This window comes from Peromyscus leucopus, chromosome 8b (genome assembly GCF_004664715.2).
Source record: "Peromyscus leucopus breed LL Stock chromosome 8b, UCI_PerLeu_2.1, whole genome shotgun sequence".
In the NCBI taxonomy this organism is placed as follows: Eukaryota; Metazoa; Chordata; class Mammalia; order Rodentia; family Cricetidae; genus Peromyscus; species Peromyscus leucopus.
The window spans coordinates 62,182,283-62,196,011 of record NC_051086.1 but is presented as its reverse complement, the minus strand read 5'-3'; the positions used below and the strand labels follow the sequence as shown (position 1 = coordinate 62,196,011).

Genomic DNA, 13,729 nt, shown 5'->3' with positions numbered 1-13,729 from the left:
CTCTTGCAAAGGACCTGGGCTTTATTCTGAGCACCCACATGGCAGCTCTCCACCATCTGTAACTCCAGTCCCAGGGATCCGATACCCTCTTCCGACCCCCACAGGCACCAGGCATGCACATGGTACATCTGCATGCATGAAGGTCAAACACTCAAATATAAAAGAATAAAGTAAATATTAAAAAAAATAATAATAAATAAAGCATATGACCATTGTGCATGTTGTGTTGCAGGGGCTGGGGAAATGGGAGTAAGAAAGAATATGAATGATAAACAGCTGATCTACAGTCAAATAAAAGGTGACAATGTGGGTCAGAGAGATGGCTCCGAGGGAAAAGGCACTTGTTACCAAGCTGCGTTCAAGCCCTTGGGCCCACATAGTGCAGAAGAAACAACTGCTGCAAGCTGTCTTCTAACCTGCGTGCACACACACGCACACGCACACGCACACGGTTTTTAGCAAAGGTAGTTAGCACCCAATGGTTACTGTGTCATTCCGGATATATGACATTTAGACGGAGATCTACATGACAAGGAGCCACTCTACCCAGGGATGAAGAGCTGGCTCAGGGGGTACAGAGCATGAGGATCTGAGCTTGATCCCAAACACCCACATTAAACCTGGAAAAGGCAGCCCAAGCCCAAGCAGGCAGAGACAGGATGTTCCCTGGGGCTAGCTGGTTAACCAGTCTAATCAAACTGGTGAGTTCTAGGTTCAGTGACAGAGCCTGATTAAAAAAGCAGGGTGAAAAGGGATTGAAGAAGATACCCAACACTAACCTCTAGCTTTGACAGCGCACATGTGTATGTACATATGCGCACACGCGCGTGCACACACTTGCAAGCACACACACACTGTTACAGTGGTCCACACAGGCTTACCCTTCAGTCGTACCTGTCTCCTCTGCTCCACCTTTTTTTTTTTTTTCTTTGTTTTGTTTTGTTTTTTGTTTTTTTGAGACATGGTTTCTCTGTGTAGTTTTGGCGTCTTTCCTGGAACTCGCTCTGTAGACCAGGCTGGCCTGGAACTCACAGAGATCCACCTGCCTCTGCCTCCCGAGTGCTGGGATTAAAGGCGTGCGCCGCCGCCGCCGCGCCGCCGCCGCCGCCGCCGCCGCCGCCGCCGCCGCCGCCGCCGCCCGGCTCATTTTCTTAAAAATATCTTTTATTTTATGTCTTTTGGGGTTTTGTTTGTCTGTTTCGGTTTGAGTTAGTTTGTTTTTTGAGACAGGGTCTCATATAGTCCAGGGTGGTCCTAAACTCGCTGTACACTCCTGATCCTCCTGCTTCCACCTCCCTGGTGCTAGGACGGTAGGCATGTGTCACCATGCCTGGCTTTTATCTTTTTTTTTTTTTTTTTTAATCCCTGTATTGTGGCTCTGTTGTATCTGGAAGTGGGAGATAGTTCTCTGATCCAGCCACAAAGGGCAAAGCTGGCCCCACCTTTTCACCTCTGCTCAGCTAGGCTCCCCAAGCTGAAACTCGGAGTAGCTGAGCAGGAGGGGGAGTCCGAGGGGGGCTAGCCGGCCTCCCACAGCTCAGCCGTCTAAACCCGCTCTCGCTTTCCCATTTCCTGAAGGGCAGGCTGTGCAGGAGGGCTGTGGGGTGTGGAGAGAGCAAAATGACATTTGCTGGAAACCGCAGAACCTTCTCAGGGAGAAGGATGGATGGAGGTTATTATTAGCCAGCTACTGCTCAGAAATTCCCAATTCAGACCAGGGAAGGTGGTTTCAAGATATCAGTGTATAATCCTACCACAGTGTGAGCTTCACGGCTTCCTTAGTGCAGAACTGACTGTACGCCCCTTCTGCCTATGAGACGCGTTAGAATTCTTCACTTAGGTACTCCTTTTTCATTATTAAATACTATTAGGGTTCATCAAGAGCATGTACCCCTCCCACCCATGGATGCCTTCTGGGTACACACTGAAGCTTGATCCCAGGCACACCGCAGTGATGGAGCCATGACGACCAGCACCCATACACACCATCCTAACCACTTGATGCATGGACTATGACGCTCTCTGGCCCCCTGGGTTCACTCCCAGTCAGCTCCCTGGGTTCACTCCCAGTCAGCCCCTGGCAGTCTGCACCCACTGCCTATTTCCCTAGTGAAAGACAATAGAAACATCAGGAGGTCTTTGTGACGTGTGAAAACCACGTGAACTTCCCATCTCAGTGGTCAGGAAGTTTCATGGGGACACAACCATGCCTGTTCCCACTTCCGTATGGTCTAGAGTTGCCTTTGTGCTAGCAGGGCAGAGATGAGTTGACAAAGAGACGACGCTTCCGATCTGGCCCTTTCTATCCAGTCATCAATCCTTAGCCTACAGAAAGTGCTGCAATGTTTTAGCCTCGCCGTCGTCGAGGCTCAGCAAAGACCAAGGTGGAGCCCTGCCCCACCCTCACAGCCCACTCACCTAACACCCCAGCAAACATCTTGTTCCCCCATTTAAATTTCCTTCCGTCCCACCTCCGCGCCTTCTTCCCATGTTCCTCTCATCTGTAAGCCACACCAGTGGTCTCTGTACACTTTTACGACAATTTCCCCCAACCTTCAAGCAGGCTGTCCTGAATCTCTCAGCTGTAATTTATTTACCCACTCTTTTTTTTTTTTTTTTTTTTTGCTATAATTCTCTCTGTACTGTCTCAGGACACACCAGTTTCCTACTTTGCATTCTAATTATTTATGCACATGTTTTATTCCCCCTTTAGACTATAAACTCCTTGAAAAATGCATTGGCTCATTACAAAATTAGCATTCTGAGAACCCTTATTTGCATCACACATAAGATCTCTTGTCTTCAGCAAAAAGGAGTATACTTATGACACGTATAATTGTCACTTATCACACAAATCAATGATAATGGGGAGCCGGGGCAGGATGGCTAATTAAAACCCACAGCAAATTCTTCAAAAATTCATCTTTGTCTCCCTTCCATCTCCACCAATACAATACGACTGGTTTACACGAAATGCATTCGCCTTTTTTACTGGCTTTGTAGGTGTGCAACTGCAGTGATCATCCTGCACTCCGTCGGAACAAAAAGACGGAGAAAGAGTAATCCAAAAACTGAAGCCATCACCAGTGGAATGAAGGGTAGGGAACTTTTGGAGCATTCTTCCCAAAGAAGACTGATGTGGACGCCAGCTGGGTTTTTTTATTGGCTTGTTTGTTTTCCCAAATACTGAGATTGGAACCCAGAGCCTTCGGCCTGCCAGCCCTCTACCACCAAGCAACACTTCCAGTCCTCTGCACGCATCTGGAACTCAGACAGAAGACAATAAATCTTTAATATGTCCTTGATAGTCTGAATAATAAGTGAATTTAAAGTAATTTTCCCCCAGTTCTCTGCACGTATGCTTCATTAGACAGGTCCTATAGTCTCTGGCCAACATTAATGCCATAAAAAAAAAGGATAAGGAAATAAAGTAAATATAAAGAAGAACCTGGCTTGCCAAAGCAACATATGCGTTTGGGATGAGCCTTTGCACCCATGACTAGTGCACACAAATATCGTGTTAAGCCCCTTCTCTTAATAGCCTCGTTTCTCACATGCTCTTCAGAGGGAAAAATGTGACGCTAATTTAAGATGACTTATCCTGCTAAGCGCATAAATAAAAAACAGTTCAGAATCCAGAACACGACAGAACTCCCCTTTCACGTCTAATTAAGTACTTTTAATTGGCAATTCAATTGGCAGACCGCATATTTGGGGCTGGAGAGATGAAGGCAGACTAGACCCCTAGTAAGATACAAATGAGGAGATGTGGGGCGTATCCAATCGCCTTATCGCACGTGATGCAGAAATGCCATGTGAGGCAGGGGGAGAAAACCAACTACATCTGGGGAAGAATCAGCAGTGAGCAGGGCCAGTGCTAGAGGGTCTGATGGTGATTATAAAATGTCATTTAGAAAGATATTTACATTGTTAATTAGGCAATGAAGCTGATAACTGCTACTCTGTAAATTGTGCTAATTATCCCAGTGCCTTGGAAGGCTTTCTAATCAGCCAGATCAATAGGCTCCAGGTTTTATGCTAACAATGCGGTGTCACCTTCCTCTGGAAGGGCTTCCTTGCAGCCCACAGTCTGGGCGTGGTACACCCCCCACCCACCATCCTGTGCGGCAGTCCTTTATCTGTCCAGTGGTAAAGCTGACTCCCACCCACCCTCAAGGCCCCACAGCCAAGGAACTAGGTTTCACCAGGTACTTCACCTCCATCAGTCATTCAGGAAAGAGACCCAAGCCTTGGTGTTGCATGAAATCCTGCTGTAGCCACAGCCCTCTTGCTTCTGACAGAAAAGATCACCAATTCCTGAGGGCCATGGACCACGAGGGAGACCTGATCCACATCTCTGCCATTGACTTGGAGAAAGACACATCATTTGTTGTGGTGGGCAGATGTGCGGATCAAGACAGGATATCAGTTTGGCTCATTGAAAGAACTTTTGGATTGGTTTTCAGTTAATCATCAGTTAGACTAGTCTTTTCTGTCAAGAGAAACACATTTTTGTCTGCAAGCCCTTGGTCAGCCTCACTGGTGCTGGACATCATGGAAAAGGATCTGGGGCCAGGGAGATAACTTGATAGGCAAATTGCTTCCCTGGAAAGCATGGGGTCCTGAGCTGGACCCCCAGCATCCACCTAAAAACCTGGGTATGGTGCTGAGTATTTATAATCTCAGTATGGACAGACAAAAACATGTGAATTTGGATTTTGGGGCTCCTTGGCCAGCCAGTATAGGCTAATTGTTGAGTTTGGGGCCAGTGAGTGAACCAGTCTCAAAAAACAAGTGGTAGTGGCGCACACCTTTAATCCCAGCACTCGGGAGGCAGAGGCAGGTGGATCTCTGTGAGTTTAAGGCCAGCCTGGTCTGTAGAGTAGAAAAACAAACAAACAAACAAATAACAAGGTAGATGGCTTTTGAAGAACAACACCTAAGATATACATCTGGCCTCTATGCACATACACGCGCATGCACACACGCACACCCACACTCTCTTACACACACATTTGCCCATGTCCATGCCCACACATGCCCACACATCCTGACAATAAGGGCTCTGATGTAAGAAAGCATAAAGAGAGTCTAGTGGAGAGTTCCGCTGCCTCTTGGTCAGCCAAGGACCGAGAAGCATAGTGTAGGGGAAACCCAGCAGTAGTTCATCTTTGCGGGGAACGGGGTTTGTTTTTCTTTGGTTTTGGTTTGAGAGTATCTCAATGTGTAGCCCCGGGTTGGGCTCAAATTTACAACCCTCCTGCCTCCACCTTCCAAGTGCTAGGATAACGTGTATACACCACCACACCTGGCACAACCTATAATTCCCATCTTCTTCCTCATCAAACAACAAAGAAGTCATCTGCTGGTAGCCACGTGACCTGCCGCCACTCTTTTGATTTGCCTTTCTCACCCCCTGATAGGTGTCCTGAAACAGGAAAGCTCTCACTTGGAAGGCAAAAAAGGGTTGTCAAAAAAAAAGAAAGGACCTGGGTGACAGGCAGAGTGTAGAATCAAGTCTACAAGTAACGGAGAGTTGACTACAGGCAAAGGTCAATCCGTGGCTCGGGGCAGGCTTAAAGTGAAAAGCCACAGTGGGCACGGGGGTGGGGGAGGTGGGGGGGCAGTTAGCGCTGAAAGCCGCTGGGCTCCACTTCTGAGCGGCAGAGTGCCTTCAGTGCCGGCTGCCCAGCCCCAGCAGGCAGAGTCTGTGAGTTCAAGGCCAGCTCCTAGGGGGCTGGGGGGGGGGGGGGGCTTTGGGATGGGGCCAATTTGTTGGGCTGTTTCAGTGCTTTGATGTGTAAACTAATCATCCTTCATTGTGCTCCAATTAAACCTAAGTGGTGCCATGGATTTACTGTCACTGTGGCCAGGGCCCCTCTTGGATGGGGGAGGGGGACAGCATCTGTTGAGAGCCATGAAACCTCAGGAGCACGGAAAGGGAGGAAATGCCAGGCATGAATAGGACATGAAAGGAGTCGGAAACCCTGTCCAGGTCCAGGATGCTGGAGAAAACGGGACAATCCAGCAGTCTGGGGAGTCGGAGAACCTCTTCCAGGGTGCGGTCATCCCCCAGCATGGAGGTCTAGACATAACAAGCTTGGGTCAAGCGAGCAACCACGAAGTGACCTTACTGTTTGCCATGGCAACACACCTCTCAGGCCAGCTGGCCTGTCACCAACAAAATGTAACCCAGTTTCATAAGGCAGAATGCAGGATTTTCATCCCCACATCCAAACCAAATGACCAGAATGTACAGGAGGACAGTATCCAGAATCCAAACACTGTTGATCTTTGAGATTGCTTCCTTCTGCCTCTGCCGGCTGTCAGTCTCTTTAAACTACACTTTGTCTAGAACCATCCACAGAGGAGTGGTTCTCACTGAAGCAGTCAGGGAAAGAGCACAGGATCACAGTGGTGGTGAACCCGACATTGTGACATGTGTTCTGGGCAGAGTCTCTGGCCTCAGGTCCTACTCTTTCCTGGCTGCAAAGCCCAGGGTTGAGAATGTCTATGTCCTACACTGTGCCATCTTTGGGGACCTCAACCCGAGAATGAAGATTGATTTATCTGCCTCAAGGTCATCGATACAACCCACCCCATCTATACAAAGAAGTTCAGAGTCTAATGAACAAGAAAGGCTCGCCTCTTCTCCACCCATGTGTTTACTCAGCAACTGCAGGTAGAAGACCAGGTGAGGGGCATGCCGGGAGAGCAAGGTTGTGTGAGTTACAGCCTCTGCCACGAAAGAACTCATAGCGGCAGAGGAAAGAGAAAAATGAATGTGTGTGATTTTCTAATTTCATACACAGCTTTGTGATCACAGATGCCAAAAACCTGTGGATGCTCCAATCCTTTATACAAAATGCCATGGCATTTCCATATAACCTGCACATATCCTCTAGAATTCCTTAAATCATCTCTAGATTACCTGTAATACCCAATACAATGTAAATGCTATGTAAATGCTTATTATTATTAGGTAATAGTGCCAAGAGAAATGTGCCTGTTCAATCTGCACTTGGTTGGATCCTGGGATGTGAGCCTGCAGATATAGAGGGACCAACTATAATTCAATAATGAATGTACCTCAGAAAGAAAAAAATAGGTCAAGCGTGTCATGAGGAACTGTCTAGACACTTACCATGTGGCGGTATAGCAAAAGGACACCAACATTTATTAACAGTCTTTCTAAAGGCCAGGCATGATGTACAGACATTATCTTGGTCAATACTCACAACCACCCCATAAAGTGAACATTATTACGCCTCTTTTTTATAAATGAGCAAGATGAGATCGAAGTGTCTCTAAAAAATGACATATGAAAGTGTGGCAGACACTCCACTTCTGTCTCTGCCCTCCCCATGCCCCTTTGTCTTCACCCGCTTTCTCTGAGCCTTGGATGGTTGCCTAGACAGACAGCAGCTCCCCCAGCTTTGCAGCTTATGGGGCCCCATGCCTAGGGCTTGGCGATGGATTGCCATAGATGTGATGGGGGGGGGCAACTTCCAAACACACGCATGTACACACACACACAAAATATGTATATATATTGGTATAATATATATATTGGTTTTTTGAGACAGGGTTTCTCTTTGTAGCCCTGGCTGTCCTGGAACTCACTCTGTAGACCAGCTGGCCTCGAACTCACAGAGATCTGCCTGCCTCTGCTTCCAGAGTGCTGGGATTAAAGGTGTGCGCCACCACCATCACCAGGCTCCACCTTGTTTTTTGAGACTGGGTCACTCACTGGCCCCAAACTCAACAATTAGCCTATACTGGCTGGCCAGTGAGCCCCAAGATTCAGATGCACCCAATTTTGTCTCCCTATACTGAGACTATAAACAGGAAGCACCACACCCAACTTTTTACGCGGATGCTGGGGGCCAGCTCAGGACCCCATGCTTTCCAGGAAAGCAATTTGCCTATCAAGCTATCTCCCTGGCCCCAGATCCTTTTCCATGATGTCCAGCACCAGTGAGGTTGACCAAGGGCTTGGAGACAAAAATGTGTTTCTCTTGACAGAAGAGACTAGTCTAGATCTCTGTGGCCCTTACATATGACCCACAATTCCTTTTTCTTTCTCTCTCCTCCAGCCGAGCAAGACGCCCAAGGGATTGAAGGCCAAGAGGAAGAAGGTGGCCCCAGGCCCGCCATCATGAAGAAACAGGAGGCCAAAAAGGTGGTGAATCCTTTGTTTGAGAAAGGGCCTAAGAACTTCGGCATTGGGCAGGACATCCAGCCCAAAAGAGATCTCACACCCTTCCTCAAATGGCCCCACCACATTAGGCTGCAGCAGCAAAGGGCCATCCTCTATAAGCGGCTCAAGGTACCTCCTGCCATTAACCAGTTCCCCCAGGTCCTAGACCGGCAAACAGCTACCCAGCTGCTTAAGCTTGCCCACAAGTACAGGCCAGGGACAAAGCAGGAGAAGAAGCAAAGGCTGCTGGCCCATGCTGAGAAGAAAGCTGCTGGCAAAGGGGACGTCCCAACTAAGAGACCACCTGTCCTCTGAGTGGGGTCAATACAGTCATCACCTTGGTGGAGAACAAGAAGGCTCAGCTGGTGGTGATTGCCCACGATGTAGACCCCATTGAGCTGGTGGTCTTCCTGCCTGTCCTGTGCTGAAAGATGGGGATCCCCTACTGCATCATCAAGGGAAAGGCCAGGCTGGGGCGGCCAGTCCACAGGAAGACATGCACCACTATTGTCTTCACACAGGTTAACTCGGAGGACAAGGGTGCTCTGGCTAAGCTGGTGGAAGCAGTTAGGACCAATTACAACGACAGATGTGATGAGATCCGCCGCCGCCACTGGGGAGGCAACGTCCTGGGTCCTAAATCTGTGGCTCGGATTGCCAAACTGGAAAAGGCAAAGGCCAAAAACCTTGCCACTAAATCGGATTAGATGTACACCGCTAAGTTTTCTGTACATAAATATAATTACAAACTTATCTTCCATCTTAAAAAAAAAAAAAAAAAAAAGGTTAGTCTATATGGATGCTTGAACTCAGAGATCCACCTGCCTCCTGAATGCTGGGGTTAAAGGCATGTGCTTCCTCCACCCAGCCCATTTTATATCTTAACTAAAGGCAACAATAACCTGCCTTCTCTTTCTTCTGCCCTTCCTCCTGGCTCTAATACCACTTCAGCTATACGAATGGCAGGAGAGATGACCAGCAACTAGCCCGCAGGACCCTGGATAAATCGCACCAGGAACTCAGTTGGAATCACTCTTAGTAATTTTTTATTTTAAATTACACGTATTTATTTATTTGTGTGTATGTGCATGTGTGCCTGTGCCACAGCTCTTTGGGAAGGCCAGAGGACAGTTTGTGGTGGTCGGTTCTCCCTTTCCATCACCGAGGTACCAGGGATTGGACTCGGGTCATGAAGGGGGCAGCAAGCATCTTCACCTACTGAACCACACCGCCAGCACTCCCACCCCTTTCGAGACAGGGTCCCATGGAGCCCAGTGTGTCCTCAGACTGGTTACACTGTGTGGCCAAGGATAATTCTGAACTCCGGATCCTCCTGCCTCCCCTCTCCTGGGTCTGGGATTACAGGAATGTCCTGTCGTGTCCTGCTTACTTTCTGGTGGCAGCAAAGCGCTATTTGGTTCAATCACTGAAACAGTGACTTTGGGTGTGTTAGGAATAAGAGCCAACCAATGTAGAGGGCACAAGCCAAATAACAGAAGGGTGCCTAGGGATGAGGGTGGGAGAGGTGGGCCTGGAAAACCAGTTCAGATTTTTTATTTATTTTATTTTATTTTATTTTGGTATTTTGAGTCAGGGTTTCTCCATGTAGTTTTGGTGCCTGTTCTGGATCTCGCTCCATAGACCAGGCTGGCCTTGAACTCACAGAGATCCACCTGGTTCTGCCTCCTGAGCACTGGGATTAAAGGTGTGCGCCACCCACCGCCCGGCACCAGTTCAAATTTTAAAGGTGTAGAGGGAGGTGAGGAGAGGCTATGTCTTTACCTGACTGGAGCTAAGAATGACTTCAAGTCCCAGTCATTCTTAATTATGTATGTATGTATGTATGTACATATGTATGAATATATGTATGTATTATGTATGTGCTTATTCATTAATGCATGTATTTATTTATTTATTTATTTATTTATTTATTTATTTATGCATTTACCTGTGCAGCCACACAAAGGTCAGAATCAGGCATTGGGTTCTCTTCTTCACGCTTCTAGTCCTTTGAGTCAAGGTCTCTCCCTGAACCTGGAGTTTGATTTTTTTTAGGCTAGGCTAGGAGCCAGCGAGTCCCAGGGATCTTTCTGTCTCTACTGACGTTGATCCAGGAGATGAAGCTGAGTGTGTGAGACGCAGGGGGAAAGAACTTACTGGTCATTTCTGGACCTCATTTACAGAACTGGCTCTTTAGGATGCCAGTTAGACTTACCAGATTTGGCCTTTAGAGGAAAGATTGCTGTCAGCACTTCAAACTGAGACAACAGACCACCAGCAGCATGCCAACTTCAAACTGAGACAACAGACCACCAGCAACATGCCAACTTCAAACTGAAAAAAACAGACCACCAGCAGCATGTCGAGAGCCTCCCAATCATAACTTGACTGGCCTGGCCATGTTCCTCTTGTTTAAAATTTGTTTTTAGCTGGGTGGTGGTGGCACACGCCTTTAATCCCAGCACTTGGGAGGCAGAGACAGGAGGATCTCTGTGAGTTCAAGGCCAGCCTGGGCTAGAGAGTGAGTTCCAGGAAAGGTACAAAGCTATACAGAGAAACCCTGTCTCGAAAAACAATAAATAAATAAATAAATAAATAAATAAATAAATAAATAAATAAATAAATAGATAAAATTTGTTTTTAGTTAGTGCACAAAATAATGAGTTCCATTCTAACATTGCCATGCATCCATATCTTTCTTTGTGCCTTGCTCAGATCTGCCCTCCACTACCCTCTCATGTCCCTTCTGTGTCCCTCACTGGTCCCCCTCCTCAGCTCTAAACAATCTTCCTTCTGTCTTCATGTCACACACATACACACCCTCACTTACACACACACCCTCACTTACACATACACCTCACACATTTTCACACACACACACACACACACATTCTCACACTCATTCACATTCTCACACTCACTCACAAGTGGTCCTTCCTTTCCCCCCAAAGCATGTTGCCCTTGTCCTCCCTGCGGTGGTAAAGGCACCCCACCGTACAGAACTGCAGTTTTACTTGCTTTGGGATTCATTTTTCCCACAAGACAAAAGAGACCACTTCTTCCTCCAAGAGTTGGTAAAGGAGAATATTCTGGGCTGCTTCACTGGACATGAGAGATCCTTTTCGGGGTCCTGCATGGGGAAAAGGACCTCTGTCCCAAACCCCCCTTTCAAGTAGGCTCAAGCCCTATGCCCCAGACAGTCATGAAAACACCGGGCCAGGCCAAGACTGTGTTCTGGAAAAGCCTCTTGAGTCTGCTCAGCAACAGAACCCATGAGGCCTTGGTACTTGGTCCTACTAATCACTTTTCTATCAAACTCAGACACATAGTTCAGTTCAATCTAGTTTTGTTAAGCTTTCTGGTTTTAATACGAAAGTCATTTCGATGTTTGTAGTAGAGTGGGGATATGAAAAAGCGAAGGAGCCCCACTGGATCCATTTTCCTTGTTTCTAGACGTTTTTAAAAACTGAAAGTAGGGCTGAAATGTATTTCAGCTGCGAGGGCTTGCTCTAGGTCTTGGGTTGGGTCCCAGCACAGCAAAACCAAACACAGGCCCTAAGCACAGCAAAACCAAACACCGGCCCTATCACAATCTCCTCTGCCTAAAAAGGCATCCCCTTCCTCCTTCACATTTGGGACAAACTCCCAAACCCTGAGAGTCCCCGTGGCCCCAACTCCTTAGCTCAAAGGGCCAAAGGCTCCGGCCTGCATCATCTGTGGCCTGTTTTTAACGCTAGGCCTCTTTCTTCCCAGAGTTAGTTCCTTTGGTCCCTCACGGTCCGGCTCAGATGTCTCCTCACACTGACCCCCTTCCAAGTGCCCTCAAGCCACTCTGTCACCTGGTTTATTTTGGGTTTATCCCACCTGGAATGATCTTGTTTATTGGTCCTATCGTGTTCTCCTTCCTTAAATGCAGACCCCATGGTGTAATAAATATCAAATGAGCCGTTTTTTATCAAATACTGTAAAACTTGTTTTTAGGACTAGGGGTTAAAAATCTTTCATGTTTGAATCCTCCACACCCAGTAAAACCTCTGTTTACACAAAAGCTCACAGCACTAGTCTAGGAATTTGATGGTCTGGAGCAGTGACCCTTTTCCTCTTCCTGCTTAAGTGCCAATTCTCTTCAGATTAGCCAATCAAATAATATTATGAGGTTGACTCCCAGCCAATGGGGAAAAAGACAGAACTGCTATGGGAGTTACAATAAAACCCAAATCTCTCCCCATCTCAGAAGAGTGAGCACACTAAAATTTGCCTTGTCTGTACACTTCAGTTGGAATGGTGGTCTCCTTCTTTTCAACCCTTTTATTTTATTTTTTTGAGACAGGGTTTCTCTGTGTAGTCCTGGCTGTCCTGGATCTCTCTATGTAGACCAGGCTGGCCTTGAATTCAGAGATCCACCTGCCTCTGCCTCCCAAGTGCTGGGATTAAAGATGTGTGTCAGCTTACCCCATACTTATTTCTTTTTTTTTTTTAAGTATTTTATTTTATTTTACAATACTATTCAGTTCTACATAACAGCCACAGATTCCCTTGTTCTCCCCCTTCCTGCCCTCCTTCCCTTCCCCCCAGCCGACCCCCCATTTCCACCTCATCCAGAGCAAGGCCTCCCCAGAGGACTGAGATCGACCTGATAGACTCAGTCCAGGCAGGTCCAGTCCCCTCCTCCCAGATTGAGCCAAGCGTCCCTGCATAAGTCCCAGGTTTCAAACAGCTAACTCGTGCAATGAGCCCAGGACCTGGTACCACTGCCTAGATGCCTCCCAAACTGATCAAGCCAATCAACTGTCTCACCTATTCAGAGGGCCTGATCCAGTTGGGGGCCCCTCGGCCTTTGGTTCACCCCATACTTATTTCTAACGATAGCACAGACCCTGGGACCTCAGGAGTCTTCTTATTTGAGTAATGCAGTCATTGAAAGAGTTACACCTATGGCCACACTGTTCAGGAGGCAGGCGCTAGCCATCTAAAGTTCATCCTTAACTTGCCAAGTGTGACTAGTTCAAACTCAACTTCCGGCTCAGAGGAAAATGTATTCTGGATTTCAAGGACTCAGTAGGAAAAAACATAAAATGCTATGTCACTTACTGTCGTACCTCTGCATTAAAGTATCTAACGAGCAACTTAAGGGAGGGTCCATCCCGGCTCCCAGCTCGAGGGTGCCGTCCATCATGGTGGGGGAGACATGGTAGCAGGCGCAGGAGGCATGCGATGTACTGTGACTGCAGGTAGGAAGCAGAGATCTGAGCGCTTGGCTGCCTTTCTCCTCCCTACACAACCACCAAATGGTACTGCCCACGTTTAGGGTGCGTCTTTCTACACCAATTAACCTAAACTAGATAATCCCTCACGGGCAAGCCCAAAGACTTGTTTCTAGGATGATTCTAAATTTTGAAGATTAACCATCACAGTGCCTCACTAACAAATGTTTTTTTTTTTTAACCATTTGCATATTGAAGTGATAGCATTTTGTATTATCATATCAATATTATACTTAAAATTAACTTTGCCTTTTGAAAAAAAAAT

General features: G+C 47.3%; 1 pseudogene; it reads left to right on the top strand.

Annotated features, from left to right (window-relative positions):
• The first annotated feature begins 5,968 nt into the window (after positions 1-5,968).
• On the top strand, positions 5,969-8,907 carry LOC114691570 (annotated as a pseudogene).
• Positions 8,908-13,729: the final 4,822 nt, after the last annotated feature.